We start from the raw sequence: 22,483 nt of genomic DNA on the forward strand, positions 1-22,483 counted from the left end.
TCCAGGCAAATCCTGCGTTACTCCAGGAACTTTTGCATATAGGCACCGCCCCCAGAGTATAATAGGCTGAAGCAGCTGTCAGTGCAGGGGGAGGGAGCTCATCTCTCAGCCTTTTCTTTTCTCTCCTTTTCCCCTCCTCAACGTGTTGCTCCATCTCCACCACAGGGCTACCCTCTGCTTCTAACCAGACCTCTTGGTAAGTCCTTGCCACTGCCAATTTTATTTTAGGAGGCATACTGGAGCTTCTCTGCAAAAATATCTGGAGCTGGCCGCGAGTGACAGACCTGCATGCAGTGCGCTAGTGTTTTTATACTGACCGCCGCCTATCGGCCGTTTGGAACGCCATTTACCGGGAGGTGGCGTTTAGAACAGTGTACTGTCCGCTAGCACCGCTGTTTTATCTGCCTCTGTCGCCGGTAAAAACGCCTTTGAGGACGCCGATGTGGGCTCTATCGCCGTTTTACACGCCGTTGGTTAGGGATACAACGCCGGCCGCCAATTACGGCGGTTTAAACTGCGGCACTACAGGAAGGGGCGGAACGACACGGCGATTAAAAAGTATCAAACGCCATTGTTCGCGTTGTCTCCGTCGTCAGGCCACTTCTCCGGGAGCGCTCCCGGAATTATTTGACATATTGAATAATTTTTCCGACGATTCCCAGTGAAGCTGGAACCAAACCACGCCCCCGTGCGCCGGTGTTAACTACGGCGTTTGATCCCCAAAACGGCCTGGAGGGGGCAAAATCTCTGCCGGGACGCTTCCGGGAGAGTTTACCATCTATGTGTAAACGGGGCTTTTGTGTGAACTGTGCATGAACTGTGTGTGGAGTGAGTGTGGACTGTGTGAGGACTGACTGTGAACTCTCCGTGGACTGAGTGTGAACTGTGTGTGGACTGTGCGTAGACCGAGTATGGAATGAGTGTGTACTGAGTGTGAATTGTGCGTGGACTAGGGATGAGTATTGATAAGATTTTATCGATATCGATTCCGCTTATTAATCCGATTCCTTATGAATTCCCTTATCGAAACCTCTTGCTAATTTTCTGTGTACTAAAAGTAGGCTTTACAGGAGTGTGGACTGCGTGGACTGACTGTGGATTGTGCGTGGGCTGAGCGTGGACTGTGTCTGGACTGAGCATGGACTGAGACTGGACTGAGTGTGAACCGTGCATGAACTGTGCGTGAACTGAGTGTGGACTGACTGTGAACTGTCCGTGGACTGTGAATTGACTGAACTGTCCGTGGTCTGAGTGTGAACTGTGCGTGGACTAGGGATGGGTACTGATAAGATTTTATCGATATCAATACCATTATCTATTCCGCTTATCAATCCGATTCCTTATCGATACCTCTTGCGAATTTTCTCTGTACTAAAAGTAGGCTTTACAGGATTTCCATGTCAACAACATTTTATTGAGTCTTAAAGTAAATAAATGTGAAATTGGTTACTGGATGCTTAAACTCTGGACATAATAAACTCTACATGGTGGATCCTTGATCTCTGCACATAAACAGAAATGAACAAAATCTGTAGTTTTTTGTCAAAAGCATTTCCTTTCAGATATTATTGGCATGAATGCCTTTTCATACCACTGAGCTGAGCTCTTGCAGCTGTGCTGCATGTCAAGATGTAATTCATAAAGAATGCAGGACGTCTCATTTTGGGAGGAAAAAAAACATTTTAGTCTATTGTAGTTTCTTGTCTGTATTACAGCATTTGGAAAGAGGTGTCATTTTATTTAAAGCGGCGATTCACTTTGAAGTTATTCAGACCGGGCTCTGTCTCGGCAGAGAACCGTGCAGCATTTGGAGCTGTGCCAACGGAAAGGAGGATGATTCTCCATTCTTGACTGCAACAAGACATGAGTCTCAGTTAGTGACTTTAATCCACACAAAAGTGACTCACGGTAGACATATTTTAATGGCTTTGAGAGGGGTTAAGAAGCGGACTTGCCCCTTCTGAAGAGCAGGGAATCAAAGAACCAATGAGCCAGTGGATCGAAGTATTGCTTCATTGGTTCCCGCTTCAAAGTGGAGTCACGCTGCATAAATGGTTGATTACAGAGACGCTGCAGGGTCTGCAATCAATGTAGAGGAATGATCATTTTCCCGACAAACACCCTCAAAAACAACGGCTGCTCTGAAGGACAAATAAGGGAATCATTACGCAAAAAGGCTGCTGATATCGGTGGATCGAATCATACCCGAAATGATACCCAAAAAGAACCGATTCTCGATACCCAACCCGAGCGTGGATTGAGTATGAACTGAGTCTGGACTGACTGTGGAATGAGCTTCGATGAGGAGCATTGCTGTTCTCTTCATGAACTGCTCCTCTGAAGTGGGCCTCCTAAGTCTTCCACCAGATGACCTGCAAGGTTTCCATCTTCTGTTCCAGTGTTATGTCTTACAGTGACACACCAGCACCACCAAAAGGTCCACCAAGGGAGACCTTCAACAGGTCACCATCACGGGAAGAAGAAATGCAAAAAAATATGGACAAATTCCATGTGCATGACTTCTCATGTGAGCAAACTGCACATGCGCACGAGTGCCAAGACCACATTCTACAGAGCAGATGGACAAATGTGTTCACACACTGCAACATTAAAATCTAGAGTTTACAAACTGGCTGATAATGAGAGCAAATAAATAAAAAAAATAATTTTCTTTAATCAGCCCTCAAATACTGTCAACTGTGTTACAAGTGCCTATTAAAGCTACACACACACACAGATAGATAGATACATACATACGGTGTTGTTGAAGGTCCGGACTGCTGATATCATCCTTGAAACAGTTTTGGTCAAAAGCTTCAATCTGCTTTAAAAACTGAGCCCACAGCGACCTCTAGTGGCTGATTCCTGACACACGGCAAATGGGTTTCAATTAAACCTGAGTTACAACCGAAACCCCAATTTGAAATCACAACAGGGACATTTTAGGAATGCTTTCCCTGAACAGGTTTAAACTGGATTTAACCTGAAATCACAAAGTCAATAAAGATGCCAAACACACTCATTTCTCTCTCACACACACACGCTGACAACACACAGGCAAACACACACAAATGTAAATACACTTATGCTGACAACACACAGACACACGTACACCTACACTGACCACACACACACAAATGTAAATTCACCCTGAAAACACACGCATACAGAGACACACACGCTGATAAACCACACACACAAATATGTTAAATAGACAGACAAAACACACACAACGCTGACAACACACACATGCACCCTGATATAATTACGCGCTGAAAACACAAGCACACAAATGTAAACAAACACACTGACAACACAGACACAAAAATGTAAACACATACAGACACGCTGACATCACAAACAAATACACAAATGTATACACACATGAATATAAATACAACCTGACAACACAAGCACACAAATGGAAACACACACTGATAACACACAGAAACTTAATTACACATACGCTGACAACACACACAAATGTAAATACACACACATGCTGACAACACAAAGGCACATACACACAAATACCACATACATGAAAATACACAACACAGAAATGTAAATACACAAACACAACACATACACACACGCTGACAAGCACAGACACAGCCATACACAAATGAGAATACACACACACTGACAACACACACAAATGTAAATACATGCACACATGCTGACAACACACACAAAAATGAAAACATACACAATGACAACACAAATGTAAACACACGCTGACAACACTTAGTCACACACACTGACAACACACATACGCTGACATAAACAAATGTAAAAACACTGACAACACATACACACACATTATGTGAGGAACGCGGACCGAGGAGCGGCCCAGAGTCCAACAGAACCCAGCACTAATTGACCAGAAGCAGCTCCAGAAAGAAAAACAGATTTATTACTGTCACCCTGTGCTGTACATAAAATCTAAATAATAAAAGTCTGGTGAGGTGGACAAGTGGAGCACTCTCTCAGCGCCACAACGGATCCGAGCCCAAATCTTCTGGACTCAATCGTTCCGTCAACACCCCCCAGGTGGCTTTCCAGAACAATGCTCTGTGAAGGAGGAGCAGAAGTGAGGTTATTTCATACCATCATTATCCACAATTTTCTCCAGAGGCGCACTTATCAGCAACACGTTCAGATCTTACTGCGGACCTACTTCACACAAACAGCTGCTCACAGCGAGTGGAAGATCATCAATCCCTTCACCACAGCCGTGAGGAGCAATCAGAACAATTATCTTCAATTCTTTAATTTTAACTGCATCAAACGCCACAACATATGAACAATTTAGCTTTTAGGAATAATCACCTCTGACGTGTGCTGACAGCGCTTGCCTCTCACCCTCATCCTCCTTCACAGACGTGATGTCAGCCTCTGGAGCAGCCCTCGGCGTCCTCACATACTCGTCACAAGAATGCAACAAAGTTCAATTCTCCGGCAATCCAGTCCAACTCACTGCTGGCTTAAATGCAGCTTCTCATTACCACATAGGTACCAGCTGAAAGCCAGCCCTTGAATCTGTAACTTCCTCCTAATAGAGAGCCGCACGAGATCACAGCAGGTGCAGCCAATCATCATAATAAAGGTGAGAGACTCTTCTGCAGCACAGCTTTCCCAGAGATCAGTTCCAAACCACCTAGGAAGGAAAATAAACACACATCCAAAAAACCATGTCCACCCCAGCCCCCCCAGCACACAACACAAATGGTAATATACACTGACTGTAGCTTCCAGTCGAAATCAGTTAGCCCGGACTGATGGTTTAAGGGTTTTATTGATTTTTTGCCGTTCTCAAACCAACGTAAGAGCTATGAAAAAGGGGCAAAGAAATAAAACAATACATTAGAACACAGACTACTTATGGGTTTTAACTTAATATTCTACTCTTTACTAAAGACATAACATGCTTATTTACAACATATTCCTCGATAAATTTACCGTACCTTGTAGCCACTTTCGACTGAAACTAAACTTTCTCTCCCCGTTTGAGCTCCATCACGTTTCTCCTTGCGTTTGCTCACCCTCCTCGTTTTTTACCTTGTGTCAAGTTACCTTCCAACACTATCCTTTTCGATACACTTCCGGGTTGAAAGGAAGTACAAAAATAAAAGCACAATAAAACATCTAATGGAAATAAACTTTACCCTTGGGTCATCACACTCCCACCAAATAATTTGGTGTTTTAACACACTTTAACTTAACACACAAATTATTTCCTTACATGAAATGACCATTTTACAGAAAATTATGAACTTATAAACCTTCCTGCATTTTATATTGAACTTTATCTCTAACAAGCTTCTAATAGCAGAATCAACTTGTGAACTGGGCGTTCTACCACAGATACCTTACTCACGCGTTCACCTCTTTTGCTCAGATTTTTATCTCCAAGCAATACCTTCACCCGTCTTACGAGCCCATCTTTGTCTGTTACAGTTTCTGAGACTCTTCCGAGCCTCCACATAGATCGTGGTTGTGTTTCGTCCATGTCCATTATTATATCACCTACTTGAATGTTTCTCTTAGGCTTGTGCCATCGTTGTCTGACCATGATGTTGTGGAGGTACTCCTTCCTCCAACGGCTCCAGAACTGCTCTGCCAGATACTGCACTTGGCGCCATCTCTTTTGTCCATACAGGTCCTCCCGAACAAACCTTCCTGGGGGGGGTAAAGCGGTGGTAGCCTTCATGGTGATGAGGTGATTAGGAGTCAGTGGTTCCAAACTGTTCGGATCGTTGAGGTTGTCTGTTGTGAGTGGGCGGCTGTTTACGATCGCTGCTGCCTCGTACAAAAGGTCCTTAAGGAAGTGTCATTGAGTCGACTAGGCGAGAGGCTGAGTGTATAGTTCAGAATATTTCTCACAGTCCTTATCTGTCGCTCCCACACTCCACCAGCATGGCTTGCATGAGGTGCATTGAAGACAAAATCGCATTGCTTTTCTGTGAGGAAAGTTACTAGTCTCTCAGCATCAACTTCCTGTAGAGCTGCATTCAATTCATTTTTGGCGCCTACAAAATTGGTACCGTGGTCACATTTAATCTGCTTGACCGAGCCCCGTAATGCGATAAAGCATCGCAGTCCATTGATAAATGCATCAGTTGTAAGATCATCCAACATCTCAACATGAATGGCACGAGAATAGAAACATGTGAAGAGGAGACCATATCTTTTGTGTTCTTTCCATCCTTGTTTTATCAGAAATGGACCAAAAACATCCATGCCGCAGTAGGTAAAGGGTGGAGAGGGTTCCATTCTTTCCACTGGGAGATTACTCATTTTCTGACATTCCACAGGTCTCCTAAGTCTACGACAAAACACACACTGGCGAACATAGGATGCAACTGCTTGACCCAGTCTGGGAATCCAGTAGCCATTGGATCGTATTTCATTCATTGTCATACCTTTGCCTTGATGATTAACCCTTTCATGGCAATGTGCAATTATCAGTTTTGTGACATGATGTTCTCGAGGAATGACAGTTGGGTGTTTGAAAAAGCTTGAAAGGGATGAGTGGTGCAGTCGTCCTCCCACCTTGAGCACAGCATCTCTGTCCAAAAACATGTCAAGAGGGTGCAGTTTGTTGTTACTCGGTAATGGTCTACCTTTGCTTAGTAACTTTATTTCTTCCCGATATGCTTGTCTTTGGAGAGCTTTGATGATTACAAGCTCTGCCTTTTGTCGTTCACTTACAGTAGAGTGTGCCTTTGATTTATCCTTCAGCAGACGGCGTCTGAGACGTGCTACAGCACTGATGGCATGAGACCAGGATGAAAACTTTACCAGTCGATCAGCAAGACTCACATGTTCGGTTGTTTGTGTGTGTAATATTTGCACCTTCCTCACTTCTGGATCTCCGATTGGAAGTTCAATACTCTCCTTTGTGGGGTGGTGTATTTCCCTTTCCCACAGGAATTTAGGACCTGTGAACCAGTCAGATGACAGTAGTTCATCCATTGTTGTTCCCCTGGATGCCTTGTCTGCAGAGTTTTCACAGGTGGGAACATAAAACCACTGTTGTGGGATTGTACTATTGCGAATCTTCTGTACTCTATTCGCGACAAAGGTGTGGAAGCGTCTTGCTTCGTTATTTATGTATCCTAGGATGACCTTTGAATCTGTCCAAAAGAACTCTTCCACATTGTCATACAGTAGTTCTTCTCTGAGCAGGCTACTCACTGTGACTGAGACTGCTGCTGCAGTGAGTTCCAACCTTGGGATGGTGGTGACCTTTGTGGGAGAGACACGAGCCTTTCCCATGACAAAAGCACAGTGAACATCTCTGTCACTGTTTATCAGTCTTAGATATGAACATTGTCCGTATCCAGTGGTGCTTGCATCTGAGAAATGATGCAGTTCCCTTTTCACCACTTCTCCAAAGCCATCAGGCACATAACATCTAGCTATCTGCAATTTCTCTAGTTTGATGAGATCTTTTCTCCAACACTCCCACCGTGGCCTTAGATGTTCAGGCAGTGGGTCATCCCATCCAGTACCTTGACGACACATCTCCTGCAGGATTTTTTTGCCATTGAGAAGGTAGGGGGCGACAAATCCCAAAGGATCGTATATAGATGCTACAGTTGACAACATCCCACGCCGTGTAGGAGGTTGTTCTCTTGGCACAAAGTTGAATGTGAAGCAGTCTCTTTCTATGCTCCAGTGAATACCCAGTGCTCTCTCTGTTGTTTCAGAGAAAGCAAGGTCCTTTGTTTTGATGTCCTTTGCATGTTCTGATGCTGGTATGCTGTTTAGAAGTGCATCGCTGTTCGATACAAACTTGTGTAGCCGCAGACCACCCTTTGCACAAATTTCACGAGCCTCTTGTGCCAGCCGTATACCATCTTCTACGGTCTTTGCACTTGTTACTCCATCATCCACATAAAAGTCTCTGGCTATGAACTGAGAACCTAGTGGGAACGCAAGACTGTTCTCATTGGCTAGGTGTTTTAGCCCATAATTTGCACACCCTGGGGAGGAGACGGCGCCAAACAGATGTACTGTCATCCTGTACGCTTGTGGCTGTGTGCTTGTATCTCCATTTTTCCACCACAAGAAGCAGAGGTAGTTGCGATCATTCTCTTGGACTTGAAACTGGTGAAACATTTTCTCTATGTCGCACATTAGAGCTATTTGATGCTGCCGGAAGCGTAGAAGAACACCTGTCATATTGTTGATCATGTCTGGTCCAGTCAGGAGTTGCTCATTGAGACTGGTTCCTTTATGCTTGGCTGAACAGTCAAAAACCACACGCAGCTTATCAGGTTTCTTTGGGTGATAAATGCCACGATGTGGTATATACCACGTTTCACCAGGAAATGCATCATCTTGAGCTTCCTCAGCATCACCTCTTTGAATGATGTCATTCATGTACTTGACATAATCTTCCTTGTATGTCTCGTCTCGGGCAAATTTCCTCTTGAGTTGGTTAAGTCGGACCTCTGCGAGCTGTCTGTTATCAGGCATCTGTGGTCTTTCCTTAAAGGGGAGTGGCATTTTGTAATGACCTTGTTCAGTCTTCCTTATGCCCTTTTTGAGTTTGTCGAGGAAGATGAGATCCTCTTGTGACACTGTTCGGTCATTTTTGCTGACCTCTTTGAAGTCACTTTCCAATGCACGAATTGCATCCATGGGAGTTACTGAAGGGATCTCTTTTACAGTGACACGGTGACAGAGGCTGCTTGTCATATCAGTCTCAAGACAAGGTTCTGAGCTGCCAACTATACTCCATCCTAAGTCTGTCTGCACAGCATAAGGCTCATCATTTTGGCCTAGTATCACTTGTCTTGGTGCTAAGGCTCAGGGACAGTTATAACCAATCAAGAGAGCTACTTCACAACTGAGGAGTGGTGGGACTTCATCGATAATTGTTGATAAATGACTCCAGCGTTTGGCTGTTTCACGAGTTGGTATGTGATTGCGGTTTGCCGGAATACAGTCCTTCGTGTATGCAGGAGGGAGCTGGATAACTGTTGCAGAGCTGTAGCCCCTGACACGGAGACCACACACCTTTCCACTGCTTACAACTGTATTCTTTCCCATCATGGTAGTTAATTTTAATTTCACTGGATAAACATTGGTTTGCAGTTCATGGCTCACATCCTGATCAATGAAGGCGGTGTCACTTTGTGTGTCCAGTAGTGCATAGACAAGCTTTTCCTTGCAAGGATTTGCAGTTGATGACACCCACACTGGAACTATCATTGAGGTGTTGACAGATTGTCCTTCTCTGGCGATGTTAAGTGACATGGCGGTTGTTGTCTCTGGTGTGTCAATTTGTGCTGCACTTTCAATATTCATATGCCTTTCTCTTTTCAGATCACTACTGTAATTTACATCATGAAGGCAGCTTGGATGCCTTTTTGCACATATGTCACAAGTAAGGCGGTATTTACAGTCCTTCACACCGTGACCTGGTTTCAAACAGCCATAGCACAATTTATTGTCCTTGACAAATGACCTTCGATTTTTCAGAGGCATTTTCATGAGGTTTGGGCACTTGTGGAGTTGATGTGTGTCTTGGCACAACATGCATGGAGATCCCGTGCATGTTTTATGAGTACATTGTTCATCTCTTTGTACAGTCGTTTTTGTATTGAATACACTGGCCTTGTTTCTTTTATTGTCTTTTGGATTACCTTTGTCGCCTGTTGTCTCCAGAGAACGGAGTGCATGAATAGAGGTGACTGGGTTACAGGCAACTTCCGCTTCTTCTGAAAGAAATGCAGCAAAATCATTGAAGCGGGGAAACTCTTTACCTTCCATCAGGGCCTTTGTAACATGGCGATTCCACCTGGCAGCTAACCAGTCTGGCAGTTTCTGTGTGAGCCTTTGGTTTTCTTCACAGTCGTTTAATATTTCCAGGCCCTTTACATGGGGTATAGCAAGCATGCACGCATTTGTGAAATCTGAAAAGCGTCTTAGCTCTTCAGCGTCTTTAGACTGTATTTTTGGCCAACCTGATAGCCTCTCTCTGAATGCTCTTTGAATAACGAATGTTTGGCCATACCGCTGGTTAAGCTTTTCCCAGGCATCTCGGTAGGCTTCCTCATCATTTCTGAAGAAGGTTCCTTCAAGGCATTTACGAGCTGGACCGCTCACATACCTTTTAAGGTAATAGAGTTTGTCTGCAGCTGAGATGCCCTTTTGATCAATCAGTGACATGAAGGAGGATTTCCATTCAATAAAGAGGATTGGCTCTCCATTGAACACCGTCGGCTCTGGTGTAGGAAGTCTGTTCATCATTATGCTGTCTTGAACTGCCTTTGCAAGCTGAGCGACACTAGGGGTTACTGATGATGTAGGTGTGTTAGATGGCAGCTGAGATGCGCTGTTGGGGATGACTTGCTCACTTCTGACTGATTGGACGTCTCCCACCTGTATTATTTGTCTGTCGTAAGCTTCAAGCCTGACTCGGGCTGCTTCCACCTCTTTCTCAGCCTGCAGACGCTCCAACTCAGATCTTTGAATTTCCATTTCTTTCTTGTGTTGTTCTTCCAAAGCCTTAATCCTTTCCTTCTGCTTTCTTTCCTCTTGAGCGATCTTGTACTCGACCTCCTTCACTGCCAGCTCTGGGGCTGCCTCAGCCTGTTTCGATGCAAGGTGAGAAGATGAGGAATGGTGGGTGCTATTTGAATTTGCAGCAGTAGAACCATATATGGAGAGCGCATAGTCACGATCTAGAAGCTCACGTAGATTACTTCTTACATCTTCTCCATCAAAATCTCCATCAACACCAGATAATCTTTCAAAGATGATTTTCATAATGTCACGAGTTACTGCTTCACAAGCGTCAATTTTTCTCCGTAAATCTGCTGGTGGTGCCACGTGGCTCCTTATTTCAGAGTACAGTTTCATGATGTCATCTTTACCCTTTTCTAATATGTCTGCGAGTGATGACAGAATTATTTCACTTAGGTCTGATTTTAATTTTTTCCTTGCTGTACGTGCTTCCATTTTCCACTGTTCATATAAGTACAAAAGTCTTTTTTCCTTTTTATTTAATTCTTCCTTTTGATAAGCAAGCATCCTTTCAGTTGGTGTTTTTATTCTTTCAGAGCGGCGTGGCACATCAGGCATGTCCTGGCCTCTACTCTCTGAATGAGCCACCAGATTTTCTTGCCACTTAATTGTTGCTTGCATGACTTCCACTGTGTTCTCACTTTCATTTTGAAGAGAAACTTTAAAATTCTCAGTTCCCTTTTGTAGACACGGGGTCTGCCCGTTAATGTCCTGTGAGTTCTCCATGTTTAATTCAGATGTTCGTTCCGTTGTCCTTTCAATTTTCCGACCAACTGCTGCCACCTGCTGTCCGTCTTGGGTACACCACGTTGAACCTCGAGACCACGAGGCGGCGAGTGGCTACAAGCTCTTACTGTAGCTTCCAGTCGAAATCAGTTAGCCCGGACTGATGGTTTAAGGGTTTTATTGATTTTTTGCCGTTCTCAAACCAACGTAAGAGCTATGAAAAAGGGGCAAAGAAATAAAACAATACATTAGAACACAGACTACTTATGGGTTTTAACTTAATATTCTACTCTTTACTAAAGACATAACATGCTTATTTACAACATATTCCTCGATAAATTTACCGTACCTTGTAGCCACTTTCGACTGAAACTAAACTTTCTCTCCCCGTTTGAGCTCCATCACGTTTCTCCTTGCGTTTGCTCACCCTCGTTTTTTACCTTGTGTCAAGTTACCTTCCAACACTATCCTTTTCGATACACTTCCGGGTTGAAAGGAAGTACAAAAATAAAAGCACAATAAAACATCTAATGGAAATAAACTTTACCCTTGGGTCATCACACTGACAACACACAGACACACAAACAAATGTAAATACACACACATGCCAACAACACATACACAAAAATGTAAATACACCCACTGACAAGACACACAGACACACAAACAAATGTAAATACACACACATGCCAACAACACATACACAAAAATGTAAATACACACACTGACACACAAACACATGCCAACAACACATACACAAAAATGTAAATACACACACTGACAACACACACAGACACACAAACAAATGTAAATACACACACATGCCAACAACACATACACAAAAATGTAAATACACACACAGACACACAAACACATGCCAACAACACATACACAAAAATGTAAATACACACACTGACAACACACACAGACACACAAACAAATGTAAATACACACACATACCAACAACACATACACAAAAATGTAAATACACCCACTGACAACACACACAGACACACAAACAAATGTAAATACACACACATACCAACAACACATACACAAAAATGTAAATACACACACTGACACACACACAAATGTAAATACACGCTGACAACAAACACACAAATGTAAATACACAATGACATCACACATACACAGACACACACACGATGACACACACACAAATATAAATACACACTAACAACACATACATAATTATTTTGTAGTGGATTACTGTAATCATTTTCTGCCAAACTTTGGATGCTGAAAACATCTCTAATCTCTTCTACAATCAGAGGACTGTTTCATCTGGATGCTTTTTTCCTGCTCCATGTGGGATGTATTTTGAACAGCTTAAGGTAATTATTTTTAATGTTTTTTATAGCTTGATAAAACAGTTCCTAGCTGTAAAAGTATGTCTGTATGTTGATGTCTGTTGTATGTAAAAGTATGTTGATTTAATATCTTGTTAATGGATCACATGACCTCCGCTGTGTGTGCGCACTGAGGCAAGACCTGAGAGGCTATTTTTGGAGCGGCTCTCTTGCGCACACAATTCCACCTGCTCTGTGCGCTGGACTCTATATAAAATAATTATTTTGTAGTGGATTAATCATTTTCTGTCAAACCTTGAATGCTGAAAACACCTCTAATCACTTATGGAATTAATGGATCACATGAGCTCCGCTGTGTGTGTGCACTGAGGCAGTGACTCATCATCACGCTTCAAACGAGCATTTAGGCAGAACGCCAGCTCACAAAAGAGTGATATTTCAGTCAATATTGGACGAACACAAAATTAAAATTTGGGTGACTGCGTGAAAGTGGATGTGTGTTTAAAGCCATGGAAGATAATAACTCCAGTGGAGCAGCTAAGAGCAGGAGCTGTGCAGCAACACAGGTGGAGAGCGCGCAAAAGACCGATTTTGAAGACATAACACAAAGTTAAAAGTTGTATCATGATAACTTGTAAGCTGCGGAAGAAATAAAGAAATATATATACGAGGTCTATTAGAAAAGTATCCAACCTTATTTAAATATATATATATATATATATATATATATATATATATATATATGGATTTGAATCACGTGTGCTTGCGTGAGCCAACCTTGAACCTTCATGCGCATGCATGATTTTTTTCACGCCTGTCGGTTGCATCATTCGCCTGTGAGCAGGCTTTGAGTGAGGAGTGGTCCAGCCCACTCGGCGGATTTTCATTGTCAGGGAAATGGCTGAGAGACTGCCGCTTTGCTTGATCAAATTTTTTTTAGAAACTGTGAGGCACATCCATGTGGACACCGTTCGAGAAATTCAGGTGGTTTTTGGTGAAAATTTTATGGGCTTCAAAGACATTAAGGGATGTTACTGTCCCTTTAAGGATGGCCCACAGCAGCTGTGGGGCATGGCGTGCTCCAGCTGCCATCGACAGGCTGAGCGACCATTTCATTTCTAAATGGATCGCTCTGTGGATCCGTAACCATCGTGTGCAATTTCTCTGGTTATCACAAGAGCTGGACATCAACTATTTTCCTGCAGATTTCACTTTTAACAAGAGATTTTGTCATGGAAAGCCGAGCGGAGGCTTTGCGCGTCATGATGGATTCACTGCTGGACCAACACAAAACCACCTCCGTTTTGGTCTCACAGGATGGCTTTGAGATGGCGTTCAGACAGCTGTCGGTGGTTTTTCAGTCGAGTGATTATCCAAGAAATTGTGGACGAGCCTGGACATGCCAGAACATGTTCTGTGACGCTTCATCACGGCGTTGCTTTGCGCGTGCGGAATTCCTCCGCACGTCTGTCTCAATGTGCCAAAAAAGTGCAGATGTCCACGTCTTTTCACAATTCCTGTGCTAGTCCAGACGACGTCCCGGATAAAAAAACAGCGTCCAGTTTGGAAATGAACGGCACATTCCACTTTTAACCAGGAGTTTTTGTCATGGAAAGGAGCGGACGCTTCGCGCGTCACAACGGCAAGAGAAACAAAGAACACCTCCATTTCGGAGTGCCAGAAGGACAAGCTGGGACATGCCTTTCAGTGCTTACCAGTCGAGTGAGTATCAGAGAAATAGTGGAGAGCTGGACATGTCCCAGCTTGTCCTTCTGGCACTCAGAAACGGAGGTGTTCTTTGTCTCTCTTGCCGTCGTGACGCCGCCATCGAGAGCCACAAACCACCGGATCATTTCTAAACGGATGGCTCTGTGGAGCCGGGACCGTCGTGTGCACTTTCTCTGGTTATCACAAGAGCTGGACATCAACCATTTTCCGGCAGATTTCACTTTTAACAAGAGATTTTGTCATGGAAAGCCGAGCAGAGGCTTCGCGCGTCACGATGGATTCGCTACTGGAGCGAGACAAAACCACCTCCATTTTGGTCTCACAGGACGGCTTTGAGATGGCGTTCAGACAGCTGTCGGTGGTTTTTCCATCGAGTGATTATCTGAGAAATTGTGGATGTGCCTGGACATGCCAGAACATGTCCCGTGAGGCTTCATCATGGCGTTGCTGTGCGCCATGCGGCACCGCCGCGATGTGCGAAGCCTCCGCTCCTCTTTCCATGACAAAAACTCCTGTAACAGTGGAATGTGCCGTTCATTTCCAAACTGGACGCTGTGTTTTATCCAGGACGTCGTCTGACTAGCACAGGAATTGTGAAAAGACGTGGACATCAGCACTTTTTCGGCACATTGAGACAGACGTGCGGAGGAATTCCGCGCATCGCGGAGGTGCCGCATGGTGCAAAGCAACGCCGTGATGAAGCCTCACGGGGCATGTTCTGGCATGTCCAGGCACATCCACAATTTCTCAGATAATCACTCGATGGAAAAACCACCGACAGCTGTCTGAACGCCATCTCAAAGCCATCCTGTGAGACCAAAACGCCATTTCCTGACAATGAAAATCCGCCGAGAGGGTGGACCACTCCTCACTCAAAGCCTGCTCACAGGCAAATGACGCAACCGACAGGCGTGGAAAAACTTACGCATGCGCACGAGGGTTCAAGCTTGTGTGACGCAATCATACGTGATTCAAATCCATATGGTTTTTGAAAAAAATAATAAGGTCCGATACTTTTCTAATAGACCTCGTACATTCACACACACACACACACACACACACACACACAGACACAAGTGTAAATACGCACTCACACATGGTGACAACACACACACATACACACAAACACACACAAATGTTTTGAAGGTTCCCGGTTAAAACCCAACCCTTACCATTGTCCATGTGATATAGTGATGTGTCAGAAAGGGAATCTGGTGTAAAACATCTGCCAAATCAAAGTGCAGGTCTGTGTCTGTGGCCCCTGTCACCACTTGCCATGAGCGGGGTTCTGTTTTTCCCTCTTTCTTTTCATCACCATCTGCTCCTGCTTTGTTTTATTAGTTATTTTATTTTCATTATGTGTTTATTTTTATACTTCAGTCATGAGTCAGTTCCAGTATAATTTTGTTGTGTTAATTTTCTTATTATTATTTTCTGATTTATTCTCATGTTCATGCTCTGTCCTGATCCGCTTCATGGTAATATTTTGTTCTGTCCTCGGTCTCTGTTTTAGTTCTGTTCATAGTTCCCTATTTCCCTCAAGCCAATCTGATTATGTTCACTCCATGCCCTGCACCTGCCATTATGTCTTAGTCCCTCACTTATATCTGATTATGTTCTCACTTCACTTTACTGCACCTGCCTTGTGTCTTTTTCTCGCACTTTGATTCTGTCTGCTTTGTGTTGTCAATCGCTCACACTCTTGGCACCTGTTCACGCATCTTTGTATCTTACATCACTACACTTTGTGCACTCCCTTCCTCACTATCTTTCCCCATGTATAATCTTTGTCCACTAGCCACACCCCTTTCTAGATGATTCCTCACATGCACCTAGTTAACACCTGCCTTATTTAAACACCTCCCAGCCACACTCCCCTGCCAGTTTGCTGTTGTTGTACACATTCCAGCCTTGTTCCTTGCTCCATTTTGTCTGCCAATATTTTGACTTGGCCTCATTTTTTATCTCGTTTTACCTTGCCTCTGACAGTCCTTACACTGTGTTTTTAACCTGTGCCTGTTTTATGATCTAGATATCAGCCTCTCGTCCTTTTGCTACCTTTGCCTTGCTGCTTGACCACCTATGTAAAACCTCTGTTGTACTGATTAAACCTTTTTTTTTTAACTCTATCAGTTGTGTGAGCTTGCATTTGGGTCCACCCTGTTTGTGCCACGCCTCACAGCTCCAGGTGAAAAAAAAAATTAAAGCCATAGGGGAGTTGCTTTACTGTGAATGGTAAATGAACTGCCTTTATGCTGCCCTTTTCCTTCTGAATCAGAAGCTCTAAGCACTTTATAGTGATCCCAATGTTTAACCACTAGACCATCACCTCCCCACCACAGTATTCATTTCATTTTTTCCACATGTTGTTATGTTACAGGTTTATTTCAAAATAGAGTAAATTCATTTTTTCCCTCAAAACTGTACTCAATACACCCCATAATGCCACCATGAAAATTTTTTTTTGTTGTTGTTTTTTTAATTAAAAATAAATATTCTTGAATATGATGCCACAAGCTTGGTGCACCTATCTCTGGGCAGTTTGGCCCATTCTTCTTTGCAGCACCTCTCAAGCTCTGTCAGGTTGGACGGGGAGCATCGGTGCACAACCATTTTCAGATTTCTCCAGAGATATTCAATCGGATTCAGGTCTGGGTTCTGGCTGGGCCACTCAAGGACATTCACAGAGTTGTCTTGAAGCCACTCCTTTGTTATCTTGGCTGTGTGCTTAGGGTCATTGTCCTGCTGAAAGATGAACCGCCACCCCAGTCTGAGGTCAAGAGCACTCTAGAGCAGGTTTTCATCCAGGATGTCTCTGTATATTGCTATATTGCTGCATTCATTTTTCCCTCAATCCTGACTAGTCTCCCAGTTCCTGCTGCTGAAAAACATCCCCACAGCATGATGCTGCCACTGCCATGCTTCACTGTAGGGATGGTGCTTGCTTTCCTCCAAACATGATGCCATAGAGTTCAATCTTTGTCTCATCAGACCAGAGAATTTTGTTTCTCATGGTCTGAGAGTCCTTCAGGTACCTTTTGGCAAACACCAGGTGGGCTGCCATGTGCCTTTTACTAAGGCACATGGCTTCCATCTGGCCACTCTCCCATACAGGCGTGATTGGTGGATTGCCGCAGAGATGGTTGTCCTTCTGGAAGGCTCTCCTCTCTCCACAGAGGAATGCTGGAGCTCTGACAGAGTGACCATCGGGTTCTTGGTTACCTCCCTGACTCAGGCCCTTCATCTCTGTCAGGACTGGACGAGGGCAGGACACAAATGCAGGCTCGACAAAAGGAAATATACTTAAAGGGTGGTTTATTCAGGCTTGGGATCGTTAACAGCAAGGCAGTCCACGGAGCAAAAATACTTGACAAGGATTAAGCTAAAGACGTGGTCCAAAGAACAAGCAAGGTCAAAACAGGAGCAAACAGGTATGTCAGAGCAGAGGCAAAAAACAGGATCCAGAACACAAATCAGAGTTCAAAAACAAGGCTTGGCAAAACAGGAACGAAACAAGAGGCTGGTACGTGAGGGAGTCAACGAACGAGCGGGGAAGAAGTGAACAGACGCAGGTTAAATAGGGACAGGTGTTAATCAGGAAATGAGGTGCACGTGGAGGAGGAAAGGCCTGGAAAGGGGGGCGTGGTCAGGTGACAGCTAAGAGGCCAATGATGCAGAAGGGCGGTGACAAATGGGCAAGAGAATGACAGATGAAGGGGCGTGGCTGACTGAGAGGACAAAGTGCAGGTGCGGAACAGAGAGTGCAGTGATCCGGAAAAGACTGTGGAAACAATGAGAGACTGACAAGCAGGAGCAAGAGAAAGGTGATCAGATACAAACATGACAATAAGAGATAGTACAATGAACACCACCCTAACTTGAACAAAACTGAAAAGCATACAGGAACGTGATAAGTGAATCATGGGAAATAATACAATAAACCTACTTAGAACAGACAGAAGAACTACAAGAAAACAAAACTGAAAACCAAAACCAGAAATACCCAAATACTTAACAAAAGAGAGAACAGTAACATAAGCAAACAAACACTAAATGCTGAAACATAAAAACAGACTGTGGATAAACTAGAATGGAACTAAAACATAGCTGTAAAGTAACAAAGAAAGAAAGTGACAAAGCAATATGAGAACATTGAATAAACGTGAAGAAAGAGGCAATAACAAAACAAGACTAAAACATAACTGAGGTGAAAAGTAACAAAGGAAGAAAGTGACAAAGCAAAAATCAGAACATGGAAAAAAACCCCACATGAAGAAAAAGGTAATTAACAAAACGAGGCTGATGCCAAAGGAACAGAACTAAATGAAGAAGGGCCATACGGGCTGAAGCCTGGAAACGGCCGGGACATGACAATCTCCGATTGCTCAGTTTAGATGGGTGGCCAGCTCTCGGAAGACCACTTTGTTCATTGGAACGTTCAAAGCAGCAGAAATGTTTCTGTACCCTTCACCAGATTTGTGCCTCCAGACAATCCTGTCTCAGAGGTCTACAGACAATTCCTTTGACTATGTGCTTGGTTTGTGCTCTGACATGCACTGTCAACTAAATTCAAAATTCAAATTTATTAATTTATATAGTGCCAATTCACGACAAACTCGTCTCAAGGCGCTTCACACAACATAAAACAACAACAAGAAAAAAACAATTAAAAATTTAAAACACAATAAAAAGATGACCATAAAAGAATACAAGAATAAAAACACATCACAACACTAATGATAAAACAGGGAAAACAAATGAATCTTTAAATGTGACTTAAAACTCTCCACAGTATCAGACTGCCGAATGTGTGCTGGGAGATTGTTCCACAGAGCTGGAGCACGGTAGGAGAAAGCTCTGTGACTGGCAGACTTTTTATTCACCCTGGGAACACACAGAAGTCCTTGCACCCTGAGAACGCAGGGCCCGAGCCGGTACATAGGGGCTTACCAGGTCAGCCAGATAGGGAGGTGCAAGTCCATGAACAATTTTATAAACTAATAACAGTACTTTAAAATCTGATCTTGCAGCAACTGGTAGCCAGTGCAGGGACGCCAAAACGGGCGTAATGTGGTCAAACTTTCTGCTTTGTGTCAAAAGTCTGGCAGCAGCATTTTGAATCAGTTGAAATCCCCTAATCCTGGACTGCAGTAAGCCAGAAAATAGAGCATTACAATAGTCCAATCTAGAAGAGACAACTGCATGAATCAAAATCTCAGCATCACCCATAGACAGGATGGGACGAATCTTCGCTATATTTAGCAAATGGAAGAAAGCAGTCCTCATAATGTCTCTAATGTGGAGATCAAAGGACAACGTAGGATCAAAAATTACTCCAAGGTTCCTCACTTTATCCGTATGATGTATAACACACGAACCTAAACTAAGTGCTAGCTGATCAAATTGATGCCCATACCTCGCTGGACCAAGAACCATAACTTCACTCTTATCAGAATTTAAAAGTAGGAAGTTACTAGACATCCAACTTCTTACTGATACAACGCAATCTTCCAAAGATTTTATGTGAATGAGATTACCAGCAGTTATTGGCATGTACAATTGAGTGTCATCAGCATAGCAATGAAAGGGAATCCCAAAGTGCCACAGTATATTCCCAAGGGGTGCTACATAAAGGGAAAAAAGCAGGGGGCCTAAAACGGATCCTGGCGGAACCCCAAACTTCATGTCCCTACGATCAGAGGAGGTGCCATTACACAATACACAGTAAGAACGACTGGACAGGTATGACGTCAACCATGCAAGAGCAGTTCCAGTAATCCCAAAGTGATTCTCCAGCCTATTGAGTAAAATATGATGATCCACAGTATCAAACGCAGCACTAAGATCCAACAGCACCAAGACTATAGCGGTATCTGAGTCCATTGCTCGCAAAAGGTCATTCACTACTTTAGTAAGTGCTGTCTCTGTGGAGTGATATTTTCTAAAAGCAGACTGCAGTGGCTAAAAAGATTATTCTCAGTGAGGTAGTCCACGAGCTGTCGCGAAACCACTTTTTCCAGGATTTTAGAACAAAATGATAGATTTGATTTCGGTCTATAATTTTTCAATACACTAGGGTCGAGATTGGATTTCTTAAGTAATGGTTTAATCACTGCAGACTTGAAACATTCAGGAACAGATCCAGAAGTTAATGAGAGATTTATAATTTCCAGCACAGTCGGTCCAAGATTGGGCCACAGGTCCTTAAACAGTTTTGTTGGTATAGGATTAAATAAACAGGTTGTGTTTTTAGTAGACGTCATGAGCTTCGTCAGTGCGCCTAGCGCAATACCATCAAAATCTGTAAATCTAGGTAACACCTCAGTGGGCGCATCCACCTCCATAGCAGTATGCGGTGGCTGGACCAAAGCCTGCTGAGATATGCTCAACATAATATCATCAATTTTCTTCTCGAAATAGTCCAAGAAGTCCTGTGCTGAAAAGAGAGAGTGAATAACAGGTGGCTGTCCATGAATGAGAAATGCTACAGTTTCAAACAAAAACTTTGAATTATGCTTGTTTTTATTGATCAAATCAGAATAATAGGCACGCTTTGTAGCCAGTAGTGCATGCTTATAATCTAAGACAGCATCACGCCATGCAAGGTGGAACACCTCTAATTTAGAACTACGCCATTTCCGTTCCAAACCTCGAGCCTTCTGCCTAAGGTCAGGCAAGTAACCATTGAACCAAGGCGACTGCACCCTGATAAGGCGTGGCCTTAAAAGAGGAGGCGCAACCTTATCCAGTGTAGCCTTGAGTGCTGAATTCAAGCCATCCGCAAGACTATCCACTGACTGAACATTCTCCAAACCTGAAGCCAAAATTTCAGGCAGTCTGAGCCAGGTTTCACATAACCCAATCATGTCAACTGTGGGACCTTATATGTAGACAGGTGTGTGTCTTTTCAAATCATGTTCAATCAACTGAATTTACCCCAGATAGACTCTAATTAAGCTGTAGAAACATCTCAAGGATGATCAGTGGAAACAGGAGACACCTGAGCTCAATTTTGAGCTTCATGACAAAAGCTATGAATACTTATGTACATGTGATTTCTGAGGGGTTTTTTTAATTATTATTATTTTAATTTCATATAAATTTGCAAAAGTCTCAAAAGGTTTTTCACATTGTTATTATGGGGTATTTTGTGTAGAATTTTGAGAAAATAAATTAATTTAATCCATTTTGGAATAAGGCTGTAAAATAAGAAAAAAATGAGTGCAGTGGATACTTTCTGGATTCTCTGTACAGTCCAGGACAGGACAAAACAACATCACTTTTCTGTCCGATGTCCATGGCAAAAAACACATTCAATGACAATGAAGGATAAAAATGGACACTAATCTGTAAGTTCTCGTCATTTATTTATTTATTTATTTATTTATTTGTATGTGATGAAATCAGACATTTTATTAAAATGGATGTTCCACATAATGAAATACTGGCTGTGGATCATACATCGACCAACCAACCCTTCAGACAGAATTTTGCACAGAACACCCAGGGTATTGTGAGTGAGTTATACCCTGGGTGAGTATGTTGTACACTATAACACCGTGTCACCATTTTCCCAGTAAATATACGAGGTCTGTTAGAAAAGTATTGGACCTTTTTATTTTTTGCAAAAACCTGATGGATTTGAATCACGTGTGCTTGCATGAACCAACCTTGAACCTTGGTGCACATGCGTGAACTTTTTCACACCTGTCAATTGCGTCAGTTGCTGGTAAGCAGCCTTTGTGTGAGGACGTGTTGTGTTCTCTGCGGATTTTCATTGCAAGGAAAATGGCGGAACAACTGGAGCAGCGCCGCATCAAATTTTGCCAGAAACTGGGCGACAGCCAGCTGGAAACCAATCGAAAGATTCAGACAGCTTTCGGTGACGATCCTATGGGCATCACACAGATTAAGGAGCGGTACAACCGGTTTAAAGACTTCCGCACAACGGTGGAGAGCGAGCCACACTCCGGTCGGCCATCAACATGCTGAAATGACCAGATCATTTCCAAAGTGAACGCTGTGGTGATGCGGGACCGTCGTGTGACTATCCGAGAAATTGCGGAAGAGGTGGACCTCAGCACTTTTTCGGCACATTCCACTGTGACAGAAGATTTGGCCATGAAAAGAGTGGCGGTGAAATTCGTGCAGAAGCT

The sequence above is a fragment of the Thalassophryne amazonica genome, chromosome 18 (assembly GCF_902500255.1).
Source record: "Thalassophryne amazonica chromosome 18, fThaAma1.1, whole genome shotgun sequence".
Lineage (NCBI taxonomy): Eukaryota > Metazoa > Chordata > Actinopteri > Batrachoidiformes > Batrachoididae > Thalassophryne > Thalassophryne amazonica.